At 43.1% G+C, this 24,467-nt stretch overlaps 1 protein-coding gene across 1 annotated transcript in view; it reads left to right on the top strand.

Moving 5' to 3' along the window:
- The first annotated feature begins 1,905 nt into the window (after positions 1 to 1,905).
- Positions 1,906 to 24,467, top strand: part of LOC145392458 (uncharacterized) — a 164,378-nt gene continuing 141,816 nt past the window's right edge. The window contains exon 1 of the mRNA XM_080266858.1: positions 1,906 to 1,923. The gene's annotated coding sequence lies outside the window, so the exon portion shown is untranslated. The remainder of the gene's footprint in view (positions 1,924 to 24,467) is intronic.

Here is a 24,467-nt window from a genome sequence, read left to right as displayed (position 1 = left end):
TATATATATATATATATATATATTACCGTTGTGTTTTTTACTTTGACGTGTGTTGTTGTTGTTGTTGTTGTTGGTGGTGGTGGTGGTGGTGGTGGTGGTGCAGTGTTCCTCTTAGTTTACTATCAAAGGTGGAAAGATATTTCGTATTCATCTCTGTTTATTTGTCTGTTTGAGTGTCCGGCTGTTTATTTGTCTGCATGACATCGAAAACTTACCATGAGACTTGAGCAAACTTTGGTAATTGCCATAATTAAGAGTCAGACTCGCGTGTTGTAACTCATGGTGAAAATTTAACAAATTCTCTCAACCCCCACTCCCCACCCAAACCAACATTTCAGGCCACCAGCAGATTATTTGATTCAGGTTAAAATAGTTAGTTCAGCTTAGAAGCAAATTTCATGACTGCTCTGTGGAACTTCTCCATCTCGAAAAGTCTCGCCAAAGTTAAATAAAATCGTCTGGAGTTGTTGTTGGTGGTGGTGGTGGATGTTTAGTCCCTGTCTGTCTAACCGAGCAGACCCGTCGACCACAGGTAAACAACTGCTACTGTGTGGGGCCGTCCTCCAGGTACAGTTGAGTGCATAAACTGTGAAGGGATAAGCCCCCCCTCCCCCTCCCTTGTGGTAAACAGCGCCTGGGCAGGGTCGGACCAGAGTTCTTCCCCACGGCAAGGTGCAGGGTAGTATGAGGAGGTTTGGCACCCTAGCAGACGCTGCAGCTGCCATGGCAAACTTCACCCAGGGTGCACAAAGCCACCACGTGGAGGCTGCACATAAGCGCCAGCGTCTGATGGTTAAAAGGAAAAAGTCTATATATTTGGGGAAGGCGGTGGCTGAATCGGTAGAGAGGCGGCCTGCAGCCCTAATGGACCCAGGATCGTATCCCGGTTGGGGAAGGGAACAGTTAAAGGATTTGAATTTCGTAAAAGGCGTACTTTGCTGATCTACCAGAAGACCCGCCGACATGTAAAAACACCCCCGCTAATACCGGTACACCAGTCCTGTATGAGACAGCCCTGGCATGTATTCAGTAAGGAGGGTGGGTGTCAGCACCGAAGTGGTTACATGCGGAGGTGTGTAGGAGGACTACTGGGCCTTGGGATAGGCCCTGAAGCCTTTGGCCAGAGTCGAACACGTAAAAAAAAAAAAAAAAAAAAGTCATCGTGACAAAGCAGTTAATGATTCTTCACAAGAACTCGCAATAACTGTATTTACACGATGACCAAGCTCGAGCTGGTGACGTATTTGATTAAGCAGAACAATGCTGAAACCACCTGGGTGTTACGGACATTCACACCATCATGGGAAGCTGTCAGTCATCGATATCAACTCCTCCAAACCAAGAACGTAGGCTATTATTTATTTTCTTCATGTTACCTTCAGACGAGTTTATTCAGCTTACGGAGAGAAATTAGGTTGTGAAGGAGTTTCTGAAGACTGTACCTAACTCTGTCAACACCAACTGTTTCTCCAGAGTTTACAGAATCGTCTGATGGTTGAAAAAAATAAAAGTTATCAGACACGGGAGGTTATTAAACAGAATTATGGCGACGATATTGTTGGTGGTGATGGCAGTGATCGTGTTATGTTTGAACTGTTATGCATTTGTGATGGTTAAAGGTGGTGTCTATTATTAACACTGTGAGTTACCAAGGAGATATATTGCAACCTGTTTACTCTCTCTCTCTCTCTCTAATAAACACTCGAACCAGGTAAAACAATGCAACAGGCTTGGGACTTCCTAAACAATGACACGATTCTAATTAGTCTCCCAAATCCAGTCACGTTCATTTTTACAAACAATTACCTTTTGTTAATTTTTTGTCTTAATTTGTTTTCACTATCAAATACAGCCCAACAAAATTTCTAATCCTTTCGTACTTTTTCAGGGAGGAGGAGGAAGGAAAGAAAGGACGAAAGAAAGGTAAGGAGAAAAGAAACGAAGAATGAAAGAGAACACATGGAGGGAAGAAGGAAGGATAAGGACGGAAGGATGGACGAACGTGTGTAAGGAAGGCAAAGGGGACAGGGAGGAGGGGGGGAGTGAAGAGGAGAGAGAAACGGCACAAGTGATGAAGGATAATATAGGAGAGAAGTGGGAGGGAAGAACAGAAGAAGGATGTAAGACAGGAAGGGGAAAAGAGGGTTAGAGGGAAGAAAATAAGGATAGAAAGACGGGAGAGAGTAAAAGACGACGGGAAAGAAAGAGGCAGTAAGGGGGGAAACCAGGAACAAGAAGGAAGTAAGAAAGGAGAAACAGAGAGGAAAGAAGGAAGTAAGAAAGGAAAAACAGGAAGGAAGGAAGGAATTAAGAAAGACAGGAAGAAAGAAAGCAAGAGTAAAAGGCGGAAGGGAGGAATAGGAGGGAAAAAAAGAGGTAAAGGACAGAAAAGAACGAACGACAGGAAAGAGGGAGGGAGAGAGGAACGACAGGAGGAAGGAAGAAGGAAAGAAGGAAGGAAGGAGGGGAGGCCAATTTGTGTGGTGAGGTGGTTGTCTGGAATGTCAAGGTTACGACTAATTATTTCCCTTATTCGCAACGCACGCACACGCACGCGCATACACACACACACACACACTCTCTCTCTCTCTCTCTCTCTCTCTCTCTCTCTCTCTCCACGGCCAGTACTTTTTCCTTGCCTCTGTAATAAGCAGTCATAACTCCCCAGGTAATAACGCAGCAGACGTTGGCATTACAAGTACATTAAGACGCACCACTTTAATCCCATACCATTTACATCACAACAGGTTTTTTAGTAGTCTTATTAGGTTGCTTTCGCTGTCGTTATTGGCTCTGATTTTATTTTCTTTTAATTGGTTTTGCTGTTATTATTGCTGCTGATCATGTTGTGGATATTATTATTGTTATTAAAACTTTCCACATCCCTGTGGGATGTTTTCTTTTTTTTCTTGTAAATATTCTTATACTTTTCGCTTAAAACTAAATGGTCATTACTCAGAGACTCTTTGGCCTACAGCTTTCAAACTTTGTCAGATTAATTGCCCAGGTGGCGGCTTCTTCTGGCCAAATATAATGGCAATCCATCAACCAATTCATCGGATATTATTCAGAATGTTAAAAAACGGATTCCGGGACGCCATCTCAGAAACCGCTTAAGCTAGCAAGCTGAAATTTTACTGCAATACAGCCTTATGGCGGTCGCACTTCGGAAAGGAGGTTGATGTCTGAGATCGCCTGGGGTCAAAAACTGGGACTTTTCCGGATATTCCGGATGTCACCTAATTTTCCATTTAGGATGAAAGCTAGAGCCACCAAACTTGGTGGACTCCTAGACTGATGACCTTAGGTGACATGCACAAGATCGACCTTTATAGCTCGGCTTCTCGTAAGCAATGGCTGTGGGAAGTTTTTCTTCATCAACGTTGTCCTTGGATAATTTCACGGTTCTAGTTATTATTATTATTATTATTAGAAGTAGTAGTAGCAGTAGTATATAGTAGTAGTTGTTGTTGTAGTAGTATGGTAGCTACAATAGTAATAGTATAGAAGAGGCGGAAGTTATAACAACTAAATTTTTATTTATTAATTTTCCTCTCACTGTGGCTAATTACACGAGCTAATGTAATTATTGGTTACGCCTTAATTTATGGCGGCAACTAGAGCGGAAATGACGTTATTATGTTTGTCCAAGGCTGAGACACTGAACGGAATGTACGAAGAAAACGTGTGGTTATTAATTGCCCTTCCGGTACGTAGAAAACGGGTCTGCAAAGGTTAAACTGAAGGGAAACTATTTGGTTCGTCTTTTTTTATTGTTTATCTATTTATTTTGTGCATTTATATTTATTCTCCTATAATGTTATGTATTATTTTTTCTGTTGTGTGCATTATTCTTCCTCTCATTTTTTTTTTCTATTGATCAACCTTTCATTATGGTTTCACACGTCCCCATATTTCCTGTTTCGTAAGACTGCTATCTCTCTCTCTCTCTCTCTCTCTCTCTCTCTCTCTCTCTCTCTCTCTCTCTCTCTCTCTCTCTCTCATAAGTAGATGCGAGGAATGAAGGATGACGGAGTGAGAACAGGAGATAAGGAAAGAGTGAGCTGAGCAAGGAAGAAAACAAAAGCAAAGTTTGCGGGAAGAGAAAGGAAAAATATAAGAAAATACGTAGGAAGAGAGAGAGAGAGAGAGAGAGAGAGAGATGAAGCAAGTGGTAATAGAGGAACATGGGGAAAGATCGCAAAAGGGCAAGGATACTGAGAGAGAGAGAGAGAGAGAGAGAGAGAGAGAGAGAGAGAGAGAGAGAGAGAGAGAGAGAGAGAGAGGCGCAAAGGGTGAGAAAAGAACATGGGAATAGGTCGCAAAACGGCAAGGAGAGATACAAAGATGGACAGATTCCGTAGAGAGAGAGAGAGAGAGAGAGAGAGAGAGAGAGAGAGAGAGAGAGAGAGAAGCAAACAGTGAGAAAAGAACATGAGGAAAGAGCAAAAGGACAGAGAGAGAGAGAGAGAGAGAGAGAGAGAGAGAGGAATTAGTTAAGGATGGTAAACGAAAGAGAAAAGAACACAATGGTATAGGCGGCGCTTACGAAATGAGGAAGAGGAAAAAACGAAAAAAAAAAGGAAGAGGAAGGGAAAAAAGGGAAGGACATGATAAGAGTACGATAAAGAAAGATAATAATAATAATAATAATAATAATATATTACTGGAAGAGAGAGTCTCAGTGAAGGGAGAGGGGGAGGAAGGTTATGTGACTGGGGAGGAGGAAGAGGAGAAACACAAATGAATGAGAAGGATAACAGGAGAGAGAGAGAGAGAGAGAGAGAGAGAGAGAGAGAGAGAGAGAGAGAGAGACAGACAGACAGACAGACAGACAGAGACAGAACAGAAGGTGAGGGAGGATCAGACTGAGGAGGGGAAGGGGAAATTAAAAAAAAAAAATGGGGAACGGGAATACAAATATGAATTGTAAATATAAAGAACTTTTGAGAAGGATGAAAAACAGTTAAAATAAAACAAACAGGAGGGAGGGGTATGATAGGGAAGGGGAGAGAAGGAGGAGAGAAAGACAAAGAAAGGGAAGAGTAAGAGCAGGGGATAATAACAGTAAGAGAGATATATAGGAATGATAAAGGGAAAAGAAGAAAAACAGAAGGGGAGGGAGGGCGCGAGAAAGGGGAGATGGGGAGAAAAACAAAACAAGTAGAGGGGAAGAAAATTAAGGTTGGAAGATAATACCTGTAATTGTAAGTGAAATAAAAGGACGATAAAGAGAAAAGCAAGGGAGGGAGGGAGGGTCTGAAGGAGTGATGGGAGAGGAGGTGGAGAAAAAGGAGGATGGGAGGGACGAAGTGAGAAAGGAAGGGGAAGGAGTGGTAGAAAAAGAGGAAGAAGGGGCCAGTGAGACAGGGAGAGGTGGAGAAAGATGAGGAAAGGAGAGAAGGAGAGGTGAGGGCGGGAGGAGAAATGCAAAGCAAAGGGAGGGAAAGAGGGAGAGAGGCGGAAGGGGAGGGAAACTAAGGGTAGAGGAGGAGGAGGAGGAAAGGGGTGATGGAGGGAGGCGGAGGGAAACTAGAGGAGAGGAGGGGAATCTAGGGAAGGGAGGTGGGGGAGAGGTAGCACAAGGAAACACAACTCATGACCATGGCTGGCCTTCTGACCCACTGATATTTACCTCATCCCCCCCTGCCCCCTTCCCTCCCCCTCCCTTCGCTTCCCATCACCCTCTTCCTTGATCTCTCCCTCTTCCCTAGATCTCCCTCTTCCTCACTGCTCTTAGCCCCTTGAGAACCAGGACGCCTTATTTAAATCTGGCTACTACAAGACTATTTAGCTGAGGGGAGGTATTACATAGCAATGAGATCAAATGAGTCTGTTATTAAACCCTTCATTACGATTCCCTCTTTGGTCATATATTCATGCTACTAACAAGCAATTCAGTTTTTTTATATTCTCTAATAGTGAAAGAGTTACAGAGAATTACCAGTAACCCAGTAAGTACCGGTACGTTTTTCATTTTTAATTTCTACTGCCACCAGACGATTTTAATTAGTTTAGGAAAGATCACTTTGGGCTGAAAGGGTTAACCTCTTGCATAACAGATGTCTCTCAGTCAGAATAAAATCGTCTGGTGGCGACAAATATAAAATATAAAATACGTGACAATACTATAGGGGTTAACTTCTCTCTCCCCTCATCTCCATCTTCCCATACTTTTTTTCTATTTACAACTCTCTCCAGTTAGGGTCAAAATTAACACGAACACCGTTAAATATCTATTCACAAACGACGTCAACTGAAAAATGGAACAGGCTCCCGGCATACGTCGTTGAAAACAAAAGCATAAAAAATCATACAAAGAAATAGGTCAGACCGCCATGAATATATCAGGCTCATCAGCCACCAACGTAACACGCCTGGTTCACCTTCTGAATACTATTTACTGTGAGCCACTCTAAGGGGAAAACCAAACTGTAAATCTGTCTATCTTCGTCTATTTATCTATCTATCGGTCTGTATGTCTGCCTGTCTATCTGTCTATCTAAATCCTGACGTTGCATTTTGTGCGGGGTTGCCTCAATAAAAAAGAACCACTAGGCGTATCTGTCCCTAATCAATAACAACTCCTCTTACAAAGACATACCTCTCCCGGTTAAACATATCATACCTTATCTCCCCACCTTGTTCTGTGATTCCCTATCCGTGAATCAAGCTGCAGTTACATATATGAACTGCTTTGGGTTCCATGACTCCGTATTCACCGATATTTCCTACCTTCTTAACCCCGCAGTTACGATAAGGTAAATTTTATTCACGATTATATTAAGATGATTTCATTCAGCTTGGAAGTGTCGCAGGGAGGGATGAATGAAGGCAGCATCTAACCCCTCCAGTTCCCAAAATCTCTCCTATACTAATTAAAAAAGGGCCGAAGGTAGCAAGAATGAAATAAAAGAAACGTTCCTCGCCCTCGTGACCTGTGTAGGGTCATTAAACCGTAAAGAAAAAGGGGGGGGGGAGAGAGAGAAAAAATGTGTGTGGTGAGTTAGGGAATGGGTGGGATGGGATGGAATGTTGTTGGGCGTTGGGGCCAGGGAGGGAAAGTATCATCTGCAAAAAACTTCTGTTGGATTAATGATATGATTGCAATGAAAGTTTATTTCAAAATACCCTCCAAGAATGAATATGTGTGTGAGGGGGTGTGGGGGATGGGACTGGGAGACATAGGTGGGATGGGGTGGAATCGTAGTGGGGGTGGAAGGGGTTATAAGAGAATACCATGTGAAAACAGGTGCTGTTGAAATAATGGTTTGAGTCCAGTGTTGGTTTATTTCAAAGTTTTTCTCCAACAACAGAATCAAAATTAGCTTGCGCTGCTGTCACAGACCTTGTGTCTTATGTCCCCTAAAAAAAAGAAAAAAAAAAGAAAGAAAGAAAAAAGAAAAGGATCAACGCACAGAAGGGAATAGTCCCAAGTGTAGGTTTGGGTTATCAGCTGCATCTCTTTCCCTCTATTTCACTGAGGCAGATACAGATAAACAATGTATTTTTAGCCCAGAGACCAGAACACCTTGAAGAGAATGTTAAGGTCTGTGTAATCTAGGCAGTTCCCATACACTCTCTTCCTTTCTTTTCTCTTACTTCCTTCATCCCCAGAACCAACTTTTCATTTTATTCTAACACCACACTATTTTATTCTGATCTCTCCCTCTCTCTCTCTCTCTCTCTCTCTCTCTCTCTCTCTCTCTCTCTCTCTCTCTCTCTCTCTCTCTCTCTCTCTCTCTCCCTACCCTTCGTGACTCGGGCATCGACTACTGAACTTCCGCCCCTCCCCTCTTCTTTCTCTCCCTCCTCATTTCTACTTCCTTGTCCATTTTTCCATCTTCTGCCCTCCATTTCATATTGATTCTCTTTCTTCCTCTCTCCCCACTCCTACCTCGTCATTTTCTTCTCGTTTTCAGTCCCCTGATTCTTATCGTCTGCCTTTCCGCCGTCCTTGGTACTTTTGTTTCGCTCTCTGTCATTTACTTATAAATACCTGTCCCTCTCTCTCTCTCTCTCTCTCTCTCTCTCTCCACACTTCCACGTCCTCCACTTTCCAACACGGCACCTTCAGCATTTTTTACGACTCAAATAAATAGCAATTGGATGCCCGCATTTCCCTACAGCACGGATGGGGCAAGATTTATTTTCGCTCCACCAAGAACGTATTTTCGCTCCACCAAGAACGTATTTTCGCTCCACCAAGTATTTATTCTCGCCCCACCAACTATTTATTCTCGCTCCATGTGTTTATTTTCGCTCCGCCGAGAACTCATTTTCGCTCAACGTATCTATTCTCCCTCCACCAAGTATTTATTTTCGCTCCACGTATTCAATCTCGCTCCAGCAAGTATTTATCAAGTAGTGGGTAAGTTAAACGCTGTACATTACAGTAAAGGCTCATCTTCATTACCTGTCTTCTTTATGACTGTCGATATTCCTTCCAGTTCAACAAAACATGAGATCTCAGCAATTTATGATTTTATTTCTATTCCTATCATAGTTTTATTCAGCTTTGGGGGTGACTCTTGCGATGAAAGGGTTAGAAGTGTCTGTGTAACCTCCAGCATAATGGTGTCTCTGTGTATAATTCAAATTACCGCCAGACGATTTTATTCAGCTTAGGGGAGATCTCTTGTAGTGCAGGGGCTAGACAATTTTCACTAACCCACTCAGCAAAAAAAAAAAAAAGGTCCCTTTATTTTATTCCTGCTGCTGCCGGACGATTTTACTATCAATACCTCGTGCTGAAGTGTGACCATTAACCCCTTCCATACCATAATTTCTTATTATACCTGTCAGACGATTTTATTCATCTTAAGGTGGTTCTTTAGTATTGGAAAGACTAATGGTACAGGTTGCGGTACAAAGACGGGTTGTCGCTTCAGTGCTTTGTTTAAGATTAGTATGAAAAATAAATAAATGCAGTAAATGTCAATCGCCCATGCGATTTTGGCGGTGGGATATGGAGAAAGGAGGAGGAGGAGGTGGAAGAAAAACAGGAAGGACGCTAAAGGGGCACCAGCGAGAGAGAACATTAAAAGAAAAGTCCGAGGAAAGGATAGAAAAAAAAAAAAATGGCTAGAAAGGAAATTCTGGCTAACTCCTTCACCCTGAGGACGTCATTGTCATTTTTTTTTTTCTAGCTAACGATAGTTATTCTATTCAGCATGAGACACCCCAGTAGAGAAGGTTGTGTCTAACCTCTGAATTTTGAAGTCTCTAATGCTCAATAAAATCGCCAGGAGACAACAAGAATATATTCTAAAAGACGTCTTTGGCTTGATGGAATTAATGGTAAACTAGAGGGGCATTCAGTGGAGCGCATCTCTCCGACATGGGCAACGTAATTTCCAAACTACTCTTCATAATTGATTTGTTTTTTTCATCACTGATTAGGGTTTCGCAAAAAATTGTTTTCCGGATCCAGAATCTGTAATACGATCCGGAACGGTTCCAAAAATTAAAGGATTGTTCCCTGGGACATGGGCAATCTCTCTTTTAGTTTCTGAGTAATCCTGCTAACAGACAAACAAACAAACAGGGATGAAAACTTACTCTCCTTGTCGGAGAGAACGAATCGAGATAGAAGAGCGACAGACGAGACAATACCACAATTACTTAAAAACAACCGTAAAAACACTGAAAACAAGCTGTGCTACGTTCAGTGTGCACCGTCCCTCTTATACTGCACAGTCCCACACCAAAGAGAAAAGGTGTAAGTCGGCCTTCACCTTTAACCTTGCCAATTGTGGTATTTACCTGAGACTTACACCCAAGCATTCTCGGTAATAATAAAAACCTTTCTGCTATACTTGAATTTGGTTTGAGTTTCACAGATGGTTCGCAGGGTGACTGATTGGGAAGTATGAAGAATATTACTACATAATTACCATCATCTACATCTCACTCCCCCAAAGAGTAAATTATTTCATGAGCATATGATACAAGTTAAATATAAAAACAAGGAAAGCCAAAATACTTGGTTACTATTGTGTCCATTTTTATTTTATTTTTATTTTTCGGTATAAGCAAGCAAGCAAACTTACAAAATGACTGAACACGGAGAGTCCCTTAAGGAGTACGGCTGCAGGACGGCTTGAGACCGGTTAGAAGAGGTTAGATGAGGGGGATGGGTGGCGCACAATAATTATATTGCGATTATATATAACTGACGCGGTGGAGCCGGATTGAGTCCATCTACGCCGTCAGTCTTCACCCCACCCCACCTCACCACCACCCTGACGCAGTTTGTGACGTAGCTCTGGCGTCATGTTTCGTGTCGTGTGGCTCCCTTGCCCTGATTTATGTCCGCTCCCCGAGGTCCTGCATGATGGTGAGGCGGTAATGGCGCAGGTAGTTGTGCTCCTGCTGTAGGTAGCTGGTTGCGTATGAAACGTGTAACTACGCAGTTGCAGTGTGGGTAGTTGTGGGGTTTTAATGGTGGTGTGGTTAGTGGTGGTGTGATATGGGCAGTGGTGGTGGTGTAGACAATTGTGGTTAGTGGTGGTGTGATATGGGCAGTGGTGGTGGTATAGACAATTGTGGTTTGTAGGATGATGATGTACTGAAAATACGTAGCTGTGGTGTGGATAGTTACGAGGTTTTAATAGAGGTGTGGTTAGTGGTGGTGTAAGTAATGGTGATGTGTGATTAGGATAGTTATGTGGTTTTGATGGTTGCCAATGTTGTGATGATGTGATGATGATGTGATCTGGACGGTGATATTGATGGTGTACGTAGCTTTGTGTGTGTGTGTGTGTGTGTGTGTGTGTGTGTGTGTGTGTGTGTGTGTGTGTGTGTGTGTGTGTGTGTGTGTGTGTGTGTGTGTGTGTGTGTGTGTGTGTGTGTGTGTGTGTGTGTGTGTGTGTGTGTTTTTCACAATGGAAATGAAACAGTGCAGCTGCAGTGTGCACAGTTGTTTTAAAAGTCATATATGAAGCGGTGATGTGGTTAGTGGTGGTGGTGATGTGATGTGTGCAGTGACGGTGATAAATGTACCTACTTGACGTGCTGTTACTAGTTTTGTCGTAGTTAAAAATAAGGTGTTAGTATATACACTGCAGGTAGTGGGCTTTGACAGTGCAAGTAAATTTCATGATATGTAAAATTTTGTCGATATTATTGTGATGTGTGGTGGTGCAAGTGCTCGTGGTGAAAATAACTGCTATGTGTTTCGAGAATGTGCAAGTAGCTGTGGTGTAGGTCGGAAGTTATAATGTCATATTTTCACGCAATTACCAAGTTGTAGTTGATAATATGCATATCAGTGGTGGTGGTGGTGGTGGTGGTACCCGCGCGGCAGACAGCCTTAGTGAGCAATGATGCCCTGGGTACGAACGGTGTGAGTAGTACTGTATTGGTATAGGTCATGATACTGGACGATGACAGTGGGTACTCCGATGTGGGTGTGCTGGTGAGCGCTGTGATGTGGTCTGTGTTGGTGTAGGTCGTGATGTTCGTGGTGGCAGTGCGTTATTATGACATGTGGTCCATGCTTTGATGCCAGTGGTGGCAATATTTTTTTTTTCTTTTATGCAAGGTAGAAGGAACCAAAGGCTAGAAGCCCGCACGATTGTTCCTTCAAAGAAAAATTAAATAAAGAGGACCAAATTCAATATCCGTTTGTTTCGAGATGCCTGGACTCCATTCCTTGGAGGTCATAGGCAGAAATACAGAGGAGGACAGTTCCAGAGTTGATCTGTTGCATACATGAAGGGCTGGGAGTATCGGTTATCTCCTGCATTAGAAAGATGGACAGAAAAAGGGTGAGAGTTTGCAATCAGACGGGAGCCCCCTACATGAGAGTTGTACCGTACACAGAGGCAAATAAAACCCTTGCATAAAGTCAAGAATTTTGGAAGGGTAAAGAAGCCACGGGGTCGGCTTAGCACACTTACTCTCTTGGAGGCAGATTCTGCAAGAGAAGTAACATGATTTTTCCATGATCATTTTATAAATATGATGGTGCGAGTTGTGGTGTAGGTATTAATATGGGTGGCTGCATTGTTGACTAGGATTTGAGTGCGTCAGTGCGAGTTGTGATGTGGGCAGTAACAGCATATTGTGGGTTATGGAGTGTGTGTGTGTGGGGGGGGGGGGCTACTTCCGAAGTAGTCTACTACTAGGATCTGAATGCCTCTGTGGGGACTGAGAAGATGTTAGTGTGAGTACAGGAGTTCTGATATGATGGTTGTGATGGGGTTGTTGTGGTATTTGCTGTGTGGGTTGGTCTGGTATGGTTCGAGATGTATAAAATGCGGTGCGAATATATGATACGAAGAGAGGTGCAGATGGCTGTGGTGATAAAACATAATGAAATGAGAAAAAAAAAAAAAGTATGGAAAGGTGTGGTGTGGGCGAACGTGCGGATGAGTGAGATTTGGACGTGTATGGAATAATGGGGTGTTGACAGAGATGTGGATATGTACGGTATTGTACAGAAGTCTGGGAAGAGGTGTGAGCAGAATTATTGACTTGGTATGGACGGTGGTGTGGTTGGTGAGATGTGTACAAATGTTGTGCAGATGTTATGTAGACAGATCTGTGAATTACTGGAGCGTGGATAGAAAATATATATATATATATATATATATATATATATATATATATATATATATATATATATATATATATCGCGGGGGGGGGTAGAGGTGTGGCTGGTGAGGTGAGTGATGATCGTGTGTGGACCACCTCCCTGTGTTTGATAATTGACTCACTCACGAAGGTCTTTACCAAACTATCTTCTTGGAACACCAACTCCGATGTATTTATCTTTTTGGCTAGCCTTCACTTCATATTTTCACTGTTCCATTTACTTCGCATTCTGGTATATCCTCTTCCTCATAGTTTTATTCTACCTCTCCCCCTCTTAATCTATATTCTTTCCCTCCTTCTCCTAATCTATATGCAATCTCCTCTCCTCTTAATCTTTATCCCCTCTCTCTCCTCCTAATTTTATCTTATCTACTCTCCTCCTACTCTTCTCCTCCTCTTTATCCTTTCCTTCTTCTACTCTTTATCACACCTCTCCTCTGCCTCCTCAGTTTATGCTATTTCTCTTCTTCCTACTCTTGATCATGTCCCTCCTCCTCCTCCTCCTACACTTTATCGTACAATATATCTCCTCCTGCTCTCATTATATCCTTCGTACTCCTCCTACTCTATTTCTCGCCTCTTGCGCATTAGCTTATCTCTCCTCCTAAAACTCATTATCCATCTTTCCTCCTCTTAGTCCTACCTCTTTCCTCGTACTTTCTATCCTCAGTTTCCCTTATTTCTCCTCCTTCCTCCTCTTCTTTATCTTGTGTCTCCTCCTCCTACCCCATGTTATTTTGTATCTCTTCCTCCTGCTCTTCTTGTGCCTGGTCATTCTACACAATATCATGTCGCATTAACCTACTCAATCTTGTGTCTCGTTCTCCTACTCTATTTCACCTCCTCCTCCTCCTCCTCCTCCTCCTCCTGCTCTTTCCCTCGTCTACTCTTTATCTCATCCCCACTCTTATTCCCATTTCTGTCCTTCATCTCCCAGCCTCTCCGTCTTCCCTCCCATCTCTCCTTTTATTATCCAATCCCTTCTCCTCCTGCTCTTTATCATATTTCTTCCTCCTTCTATCCCCATCTCTGTCCCTCCTACTCTTCATCTCATCACTCTTTCTACTCTTTGCTCTCTTGCCTACTCCTACTCTTCTCTCTGCCTCTGTTTATTGTCTATCCTCCTAATTTTTACCTTACTTCTTCTACTCATCTTCCTTATTTTTATCCCATTTCAATCTATACCTGTTTCTCTCCTTCATCCACTTCTCCAAGTCCCTTCCTCACATTCTTTCTCCTCATCTTTATCTCTCTTCCCCCTCACATTCTTTCTCCTACTTTTCATTTCTCTTCCCCCTCACATTCTTTCTCCTACTTTTCATTTCTCTTCCTCCTCGCACTCTTGTTCTATCTGCTCCTCTTATTCCCATGTCTCTCCCTCCTCGTCTAGTCTCTCCACCTGCCCTTTCTCACATTCATCAATTGTTTATCTCTCCTCCTTATCGCACTCATTATCTATTCCTCCTCCTCCTCCTCCTCCTCCCACTTCCCTCCTGCCTCTTCTAATGTCTCTGCCTGCCCCTCCTCCCATTCGTCGTCCATCTCTATCTTTTTTCTTCCTCCTTCCCCACCTCCTCGTAACTCTTTATCCTACTTCCTCCTCCAATTTTCATTTCTCTCCTGCTTCCTCATCTAGTCTTTCAACCTGCCCATCCCCTCCCCCCCCCCCGCACACATTTTCTCTCTCTCTCTCTCTCTCTCTCTCTCTCTCTCTCTCTCTCTCCACACTCTTACACCCTATCTCTTATTCCCATTTCTCTCCTGTTTCCTCTTGTAGTCTCTCCACCTTCTCTTCCACACACTCTCCCTTGTACTTTTTATTCATCATACTCTTTATCCTATCTGTCCCTACACCTACTTCTCTCCTTCTTCTTCTTCTAGTCTCTCACTTGCCCTTCCTCACATTCCCCCGCCTATCCTCAGCCCCCTTTGTCTGTACTTCTTTTATTTGTCCTTCCTAACCTTTCGCTTAACCTCACTTGATCTTCCTTCTACCCTTCACAGCGTCCTTCATTCTGTCCTTTTCCCTGTTCTTCCTCTTGTTCTTGCCCTTTCAGCACTTCCTTGGATTTTGCGTGTTATTTTTCCTCATCTCTCTTCCTTGGTTCAGCAAGTGTAGCTGTTCTGACGCAGTTCTCCTTATTAATCGATAGCTATGTTACTTCCAGGTGTTGAGTGGCGGTGAATCTTTTAGAACTCTCGCTCTTGAGAAACAAAATTGAAACCGCTGCAATAATGAAAATAATAATAATAATAATAATAATAATAATAATAATAATAATAACAAAAATACTACTATTACTACTACTGCTACTACTACTACTACTACTACTAATAATAATAATAAACAGCTTCATTAGCATTATTATCTCCGCCAAGGAGGTTATGTTTTCACCCCTGTCCGTTTGTTTGTTTGTTGGCTGGTTTGTGAGCTAGATTACACAAAAACCCCAGGACGGATTTCCAGGAAACTTGGTAGAAGAATGGGCCTTGGCCCAGAATCTACTCCATTAAATTTTGGTGCTGATCCGTATAAAGGTACAGATCCAGGATTTTTTTTTTTTTTTCACTTTCTTTAACATTGCGAGATAGGCATGTTTCGACATTTCCGTAAATTTTTCAGTGAATATTGCATGGATCTTGATGAAAAAAATCAGGCATATTTAGGATGTTGGTATCTACGAATGTGTACAGTTTGGCGCCGATCCATATAAAATTCCGGATCTAGCGGATTTAAATATGCTTTTATAGGGGGGTAGTCTCCTCCCATATTGGATCAGACTTGACTGAATTAAAAGGAACTGCATGTTGGGCCTTGGCAGAGGTATGCGCTCTATTGAGTGCCATTCTAGTTATTATTATTGTCATTATCATCATTATTATTATTATTGTTATTATTTCCTTATTACCCTTCTACTCCCTAACTTCTTTTCTCCCCCTTCTTATTCTCCTTCTTCCACTATTTTCTCGTATCCCTCTCCCTTCCATTTAACCAACTTTTCTTCACTCAAAATCTCCCATTCCTCACCTCTCCATTTTCCCCATACTATTTTTCCCATTTCTCTCTCTTCCCTTCATTCTTTACCCACCTCTTCCTCGCCCCCTTCACTGCCAAAGGTCTCCGACAAAGAAGGCAAAATTTGACATCAACAAGAAAGATCGAAACTATAGGTGTCATCGCGTGACAGATAAGCTGCGTTTTCCTTCTTCCGGTCTTCATATCCTGTTCTCTCTCTCTCTCTCTCTCTCTCTCTCTCTCACACACACACACACACACACACACACACACACACACACACACACACACACACACACACACACACACACACACACACACACACACTCCTTCTTCCCAGTCTTCTTCCTGATCAGGCCGCCGCACATCCGGCCCAGAAACTCGCCGAAAAAACAAGAATCAATGAACAGCCTATCTCCTGTCATGCACTTCCGTCTTCCTGTCTGTTTACCTGCTGTCTCGAGCCATTGGAACAGGATGCTGACGTCACCAGCCCCTTCATACCAATGACGCATTTCCGCTTTCATTTTGCTACCTCAAGACGATTTTATGCAGGTTAGGTAAGATCTCTCAAGGTGAAGGGGTTAATGAAGGCTATATTTGCCGAGAGAGAGAGAGAGAGAGAGAGAGAGAGAGAGAGAGAGATCCTCAAACTGAAGTGGTTAAGCAAGAAAAGCTGTACCAATCACAAAAGTCCCCTGTTTTTCCTGTTTCTTTTCCTACGTTCTTGCAGCCTGTATCTTACCCCAGCCACCGCCCTTATCGATATTCTCCAAATGACAGGTGCTGCTTCTAGGTAATCAGGCTGAATTATAATGTTCAGGATCAGGTTACGTTTCATAGATTTCTTGCTTGGTTAAACTTCCAACTCGCTCCGGTACAACACACTTCACATCTACACCAGAGTGAATTATAGAGAGAAAAAAATAATCTTAATAAGTAAAAAAAATAACACGCAAAGGGTGAAAAAATGAAGAGAATAATCCGAAAAAATTAAAAATATAATCTCTCCAAAGCTAAACAAAATCGTTTGGAGGTAACTACTAAAGACGTCCTTGTCGTGAAGGCGCGAAGTTCGTTTATGAATGATTCCCCCACACTAGAGTGCTGAGCATATGTTAGACTGAATTTCCCGACCTGACAACTTCCTCGTCCAGTGAGCTCGCCTCCCTGCCTCTTACAACACCACAACCTCCCAGACACTCGCCTTCACACGCCCGTTGCGTAAGGTAGGAATATCGACACCAAAGATGACCTGTTCAAAATTCCTGTCACAAAAAACACTTACGTCGAAACTCATCAGTGGAACAGGCGTGTACGAAAGAGGATTCTTGGGCAAGAGAACAAACGTGGATGTAAATGAGTTAAATAAAATTCCGACGTAACATCCCTCCATCCCCGGAAATGACGTTGAATTCGTCCTTGCACACGTGAGTCTTCGAAACCTTTTACTCCTTCACTATGAGACGTCCCTTAGGAGCTGGATAAAACATTCTTATGGTAGCAGTAACGTTAAAGCGCGTTATGGTACAGCAGAGGTTCACTGGGACTGCTTCTAAACCCACTACTATGAAAAGTATCATGCATCTCACTACACAAAATCCCTCCTAATCCGTGTAAAGTCATCTGATGAAGTGATGGAGGCAAGAATACGAAAAAAGAAAGAAAGAAAGAAAAAATGTCCCTGTAGAGAGGGAACTAATTAAAATCCAATGTAATCTGGCTACTCCCGGAAATGGCGTGGGTTAGCCCTAGCACACGTGTCCCCGGTTCCTCTAATCCCATTCACTGGAAACTCACACTTCCCCATCCACACCCGCACCACCAGCCATACCTACACCTACAGTCACGGCCAAAAGACCCCATAATAATTCACCTCTACTACTACTCACTTTCCTCTACTGGCAAATATTCCAACGCTGGGAGAGGCCTGGTGTGTTTCTCTGCTATGATGCGTCAGGGAGGAATATAACGAACATGCCCAAAGTGTGTGAGGTAAGCGAAAAGGAACAGCAGGTAAACTTTTCTCCCTGCCTGTATCTTCCTCCCTACCTGTCAACCATGAAACCACGCCATACCAGTTTCCCAGATTCCTCTGATTGTTGGCTTGAATCTTATATGTGTCCCGCGTTCACCTCTTGCCTACGATGACGCCTTGTATGTTTTATTCTTGCTTCACCACGTGATATTATTTAGCTGTAGAGTGACTCACAAAAGTGCAGGAGTTAATAAAGACTATCTCTTTGAAGCCAAATAAAACCGTCGCGAGATTGTAAGAATATATATTTCTTTAATGTAATCGTGGTAAAGCCGTTGATAAAGCCTGTCACCATTCGGGCTGTCCCTGTAAAACTCCAGGGAATGGAGTGGAACGAAGGCGTCGGGAGAAAAATACACCTGAACCCCGCGTCATCTGGAATAACAGCAACAATCAGGTGCAAACTATTTTTTGGGTTCTGGTCTGTGTGTGTGTGTGTGTGTGTGTGTGTGTGTGTGTGTGTGTGTGTGTGTGTGTGTGTGTGTGTGTGTGTGTGTGTGTGTGTGTGTGTGTGTGTGTGTGAGTATACCATCACCTTCCAGACTGGTATATGATCCTGCGGTTGAGAGAGAATGTAAACTATTCAAAGGGTTCTGCTATGTGTAGTCGAGTACCAGTATGTTAATAGTTATCCTTTCGTGATCCTACAGTTGAGGAAGGACGTAAATTATTACTTGGAGTCTAGTATGCCAGCAAAGCCCATTAAGCTGCATGAGGCGAGGAAGGACGTCAATCATTCTCAAGGTTCTTGCATGTTTTCAAGGTCCTTCAAAGTTGTAGTCTGGTATGGATGTAAATTATTCCGAGGGTCAGGTATGCGTGCAGGAGGGCGTTTAAGTTGCAGGTTATCCTTGTGTGGTGGGGTGGCTACGAGAGGGTGTGGCGTGAGAGGGTGTGGTGGTGGTGGACGACGGGAAGACGGCTGTAATGTGTGGGAAATTTGATGATGATGGATGCCCCAGGTGATGGTCTGGAATATTTGTGGTGGTGACTGAGCACCGTGGTTTAACTTCACTCCATCAAGCCGACGGCTTTCGCGTTTTATTCATAATATTTCTAAGCAATTTTATTCAGGTCATGAGAGACTTTTCAGTCTTCATTAAGTTTTTCACTACATGTGAACTTCCTAGGGTGAATAAGGAAGCAGTATGAACAAATTACAGTAAATAAGTCACAGTACTGAAGTGGTTAACTCCTTCATTACCAGATATATTTCCTAAGTTTAATAAAATCATATAGAGATGACGATAATATACTAAGACGTCAACGTACTAACATGGTACAAGGCCTTTTCTAAACTGAATAAAATCGCCTAGAAGTCAGAGGAAGAGAGTAACAAGACAAATATACTGAAAGGGAGGGCCAGGGAGGCAGTGAAGTGGAAGGTAGAAGAATGTTTACGGGATAGGTTGTGTAAATAAAAAGATAGAAAGAACCTTTTTTTTTTTTTTATGTGTCAGACTTAGGGTATAGGCTTGACAGTCCTTTCCCTAAGGACGAGCAGTATCTCAAGAGTGTGTGTGTGTGTGTGTGTGTGTGTGTGTGTGTGTGTGTGTGTGTGTGTGTGTGTGTGTGTGTGTGTGTGTGTGTGTGTGTGTGTGTGTGTGTGTGTGTGTGTGTGTGTGTGTGTGTGTGTGTTTTGGGGGATTCTCTCTGGAGTAAAATTTGGATGTTTAGGGAAGAGAGGGAAATACAAAAAAGTTATGGACTTTGAGTACTATTACACCGATACAGTGTCATACTAAGAATGCTTGCTAGTTGATATTTCTTTTATATCATCATCATCATCATCATCATCAATTTTACTATCAGTGATAACAATAGTAATAGTAATAATAATAATAATAATAATAATAATGATGATGATGATAATAATAATAATAATAATAATAATAATAATAATAATAATAATATTATTATTATTATTATTATTATTATTACCTTTACTACTACTACTACTACTATAAAATGGCTTAGTGTGTGCGGTATAGTAGAGGGAATGGTACAGATCTGAGACGGAGAGTATGATCTGGAAATGACTGGGGATAACCTAAACGGGGCGAAGGTGCTGGACGGGACGAGTACTGATGGATGACGGGATAAGGCGCGTTGACGAGGGAGGAAGAGAGGGAGATGCTGAAGGGGATGGCCAGTGAAGGATAGCGGGATGGAGCGGCCTCAGGAAGGAAGAACAGAATGATGGAGGGAGAGAACAGTGATGAAGGAATAGACGGAGCGATGTTGTGGAGGAATGTAGAAAGGGGGATGTTTGATGGATGGTCAGCGATGGATGGCAAGGGGATGGTGAAGGGACTGATCACTGACGAATAAGTGACGGAGGAAGAAAGGAAGGAGGGATGTTACCTGGGATAGTAAAGAGGTGGATGAAGGAGTGGAGAAAAAATGAAGCTGAAAGGGATAAGGAAGCTGGAGGGGATGGAAAGAAATTAATTATAAAATGGAGGGAAGCAGAGGAAGAAGGAAAAAATTAGGAGAGCTGGCTGGGATGGTTACTCATGAATGAAGAAATGGATGATGGAAAAGGTTTGAGGATGGGGTAGAATATTTTCTTGTGTGAAGTCGTATCTACTTATGGTTTAGGAGGGGGAAAAAAAAAAAGTAAGGAGGTTAGAAGCGATACATGTGGGATAAGCAGGGCTGGAAAAGAGGAGTTAACAGCGGAGCGCCCAAGTCATTCTAAAAAATTTTATCAGAAGGCACATGACGCAAAAATATTCTGAGTTCGAACGCTGGAATACTGCAAACTCTCACCAGTAAAGTGCGCTTTGTCAGCCCGTGACGAGCAAGCGAGCGTTTCTACATACGCCTATCCACATAATTTCATCTTGGTGTAAACTTTCAGTATTTCTGGTGAGGTAGTTGAACAATAACAAGAATAACTGAGCTAAAATATTTACTTTCTCATGTTTCTCTCTCTCTCTCTCTCTCTCTCTCTCTCTCTCACACACACACACACACACACACACACACACACACACACACACACACACACACACACACACACACACACACACACACACACGAGCGTAATGTCCGATAATTTATTGTTAGAATTCATGCAAGAAAACATAGTGTTAAACAGGAAATCTTTTATAAATCGATTTCACAGTGGAGCATATCAATTGAAGCCCTCGGTAAATTCCTTTGGAAAGCTGGGATTCCAAGGGGTTTCTTAGATCTCATGAGCAAATTATAGCTATAAACAAATTTTGTTGAATGTATCTACTGCCTGCTGAAAGAATCTCTTCTCTAGCTCACACAGAAGAAAACCATCGCGGTCGGACCGTGTTGTGTCGGGCCGCTCGTCTCAGCTGAACGTAAACATCGCATCGCTACACTTGTTCGCTTCGCTCGCTGTGCTCGCTCGCTCCTAGTAAGGCCTCTAAGGTGGGAAATTATGTATGTCATATGACAGCTGCAATACTCGTACGGTACACCAATCATAAGAAAAATGAAAGTGCCACTGAAATACACAATTAACATGTGTATCTGCTAATGTATTTACGATATTACCGAATTTTGATGATAAAACCGGCTAAGTCTTATCAACAGGAGAGCCTAGTCATGGGTATTTAACAACACATACCGGTTCATTCCGCCTCTGTCCAGTACTGGCTCTATTGTTAGCAAGGAAACAGGCATGACATTCACAAACACACTTAAGATTAACGCCGCCTCGCTACGCGAATTTAATACAACAGGACAGACAAGGAGAGGTCGTGCTGTTTCTTGCTATGCCTCCTGCTTTTTCCTGCAATCCAAAACTGACTTACGTGAGGAAACTGTTCGTCAATCTGTTTATGAATTTCGGCCCAGATGTGTACACTTTTCGTTCTGAGCATAAATGAACGAAATTAGAAAGAAAGCGTGGACGGAGTATGAATGAGTAGGAAAGTGGTGAAGACAAGTGTAAGAAGTGAAATGAGAAGGAAAAGCGTAAATAATACTAGATGGAGGAGGAGAAGTGTAAGAAGGAAGAGGAAAATAAGAAGGAGGAGGAGAAGCGTAAGAAGGAGGAGAAGTGTAGGAAGGAGGAAGAGAAGCGCAAGAAAGAGGAGAAGCGTAAGAAGGAGAAGGTGTAGGAAGGAAGAGGAGAAGCGTAAGAAGAAGGAGAGGTGTAAGAAGTGCAAGAAGGAGGAGGAGAAGGAGTAAGGAGAAGGAGTAAGAAAGTGGTGATGAGGAATGTAACAAGTACAAGAAGTGATAATGAGAAGAGGGCAGTGGAGATGAAACAGCATGACGGGAGAGGCAAAGTGGGTGAAGGTGAAGAAATGAGGAAGAGGGAGATGATGATAAAAAGAAAACACAATTGGCAATGAGTAATAAAAGAGATAGCAGAATATTAATGAGGAATAGCGACATTAAGTGAAGGAGATGATGATAAAGAATGAGGATGGAATGGTTAGCTTGGGGGAAAACCACAAAGAATGAGGCGAGAGGAAGCATCGGTGAATACGAGACGGATGGAAAGAAGTGATAACGTATCGGTAGGCGAAACAAGGACAACAAACAGCAACAGACTTATTGGTCCTTTCGGAATGATACCGTAGTAATAATAATGAAATAATAATAATAATAATAATAATAATAATAATAATAATAGGGTGGAGGAGGAGGAGGAGGAGGAGGAGGATGTTTGGAGAGGATAGGGAGGGATGTAGGTGGGAGGGAGGAGAGGAGGGTAAGGTAAGAAAAGGGGATGGAGGGAGGAAGGAGGTAAGGGGAGTGAGAAGGGGATGGGAAGTGGGATAGGAGGGTGGAGGGGATGGGAAGAATGATGGGGAGGGGAGGGGAGGGGAGGGGAGGTAGGAGGAGATGGGAAGGGAGAGGGGAGGTAAGATAGGACGGGAAGAGGAGGAAGGAGGGGATGGGGTAGATAGGAAGGATGGGAAGGGGGAAGAGAGGTAAGATGGGACGGGGAGAGGGGATGGAGCAGGTAGGTAGGATGGAAAGGGAGATGGGAGGTAAGATGGGACGGGGAGAGGCGGGAGGAGATGGGGCAGGTAGGTAGGATTGGAAGGGGAGGGGAGGTAAGATAGGAAGGAGGAGGGGAGGTAAGATGGGACGAGAGGACAGGGGGAGGAGGGGATTGGGTGGGTAGGTAGGATGGGAAGGGGGAGGGGAGGGGAGGTAAGATGGGATGGGGAGGGAGGGAGGAGGGGATGCGGCAGGCAGGCAGGATGGGAAGGAGGAGGGTAGGTAAGATGGGACGGGGAGAGGGGGGGAGGAGGGAATGGGGCAGGTAGGTACCGGTGGGAGGTAAGGTGAGGGGAGGGGGAAGAGGGAGGGGGGCAAGGCGACACAAGGTTAGTCTGTCGGGATTCCAAATGTCAGAAGGAAGGACAGAGTGAGGGAGGCAGTGGTGGAGAGAGGACCTAGGGGATCTGTCAGTGGAACCGTAGAAGTGTGAGGCCAGACCTTGCGGGTGGGCCGACAGTACAAACATTATTAGCCAGACTTTTATTCTACCCTAGTGCGAGAAAGGAGAGGGTAGTGTCCAGTGGTGTTTGTTACCCTGTGTCGCGCTTTCTCTTCGTGTTATAAAGGAAAAGTTTTACAAAAAGAAGAGGAAGGTATGTGTTCTTGTGTTGTGTTTATCTCTTCTCTCGCTGCCGCGATGTGTGAAGGTTGTGGTGTGTTTAGTTAAATCATATTCTTTCTTCTCGCCTTACCCCAAACTCCACTTCTTGATATCCGCTTCCTCTTTCCTGTCTCTCGCAGTTCTCTGTCGCTCCCAGTTTTTGCGTGACGTTTCCCGTTTCAAGACATATCTGTGTTATAACATTTTCCTCTTACCTACCACATTACCGCTTCATCTATCCCCTGTATCAATCTCTTCCTGCTTTTTCTCGTCCAGCTTTATATAATTAAGCTTCATCTCCTTCCTGTACCATCTTATTCCAATTTATTCTTCGATTCCTCCTTGACTTACTACTCCATCTCTTTCCTATATCACATTATTTCTACCCAATCTTATTCCTGCTTTACTATTGCTTTATCTAATACCTGTTTTTACCTATTTATTTTACCTCCATTTTTGATTTGCCATATTCCTCCGTCATTTAATCCGTGGTATCGCTCTGTTTTCATTGCTTCACTTTATCCTTGTTTTAAACCATTCATGCTGACTCTTTATTCCTGCTTTACCATGTTCTAACTATAATCCCATTCTGCTGTATCTTATGCTCTAACTCTAATCCCACTCTGCATTATCTTGTCCTAACTCCAACCCTATATTCAGCTACTCCCAGTCCAGATGCATCCAATTCCTGCATCATCCCATTTCTACTTATGCCATTTTTCATTTACAGTAGTTTATCCTCACCTACTAATCCTTGTTTTTCCCCAATCCCGCTTATTCTTGCCCTAGGCCATAATATCGTCCTTCACCTAATCACCCCAGTCCTACATATTGCCATTCTTGCTCTATGCTATCTTCCTTCACTTGGCCCCTCTCTCACACCATTCCTATTTATTCCCATTCCTTCTTTACTGTATTACTGTTTCACTCAATTCCTACATCACTCCATTCCGAATGAACCCCATTTTTGCCATACAGTATCTAAGCTATTTCAGTTCTTAGTATCACCCCATTTCTACTTGGTCCCATTTTCCCTTCACTATCTTCCACGCAATCCCTACAGCACCCTATGACTTTCTTCTTATTCCTGTTTTCATCCTTTTCCTTCTTTACTCATTCTTGCATCCCATGTCTTATCAGGCTCGTATGTCACTTCAGTTCCGTTTTATCTTATTCCCACCCATTCCATTCCTGCCTTTTACCAGTCCGAC

The sequence above is a fragment of the Coenobita brevimanus genome, chromosome 22 (assembly GCF_032717465.1).
Source record: "Coenobita brevimanus isolate Jiangsu-jjx chromosome 22, ASM3271746v2, whole genome shotgun sequence".
Classification (NCBI taxonomy): Eukaryota; Metazoa; Arthropoda; class Malacostraca; order Decapoda; family Coenobitidae; genus Coenobita; species Coenobita brevimanus.
The sequence above is the reverse complement of the archived record's forward strand: the minus strand, read 5'-3'. Positions and strand labels throughout refer to the sequence as shown.